Source organism: Charadrius vociferus, unplaced genomic scaffold (assembly GCF_000708025.1).
Source record: "Charadrius vociferus isolate BGI_N301 unplaced genomic scaffold, ASM70802v2 scaffold2500, whole genome shotgun sequence".
Lineage (NCBI taxonomy): Eukaryota > Metazoa > Chordata > Aves > Charadriiformes > Charadriidae > Charadrius > Charadrius vociferus.
This window is the reverse complement of record NW_009646451.1, coordinates 2,263-2,560: the sequence shown is the minus strand read 5'-3', so window position 1 is coordinate 2,560 and position 298 is coordinate 2,263. Positions and strand designations below refer to the sequence as shown.

The 298-nt window shown below is 61.7% G+C and overlaps 1 protein-coding gene across 1 annotated transcript in view; it reads left to right on the top strand.

Annotated features, from left to right (window-relative positions):
* Nucleotides 1-298, top strand: part of STARD3 (StAR-related lipid transfer (START) domain containing 3) — a gene marked incomplete at its 3' end in the record, with an annotated part of 20,588 nt that overhangs the window by 19,180 nt on the left and 1,110 nt on the right. The gene's annotated exons all lie outside the window — the stretch shown is intronic.

Genomic DNA, 298 nt, shown 5'->3' with positions numbered 1-298 from the left:
TTCTTTACCCACTGACACCCCCCCACCACCATCCCTCTCCCCAGCCCCATAAGTAGGTCCCTGCCTGCCCCTTATTGCAGGGTGCTGGGTGCACTGGGAGTACTGGGAGCTGGGCTGAGGTCCAGCACGCTCAGCTCACCAGTGATGGAGGCATCAGGGAGAGCTCAGATGGTCCCCATCCCCATCCCAATCCCAGACCCATCCACCGGGACATTCTCATGGGCAGCACATGGGGAGGAGGGGGGGTACAACCAGGACACCCACATCTCAGGGGAGGTCAAAAGCTTCAGGCCGCAGC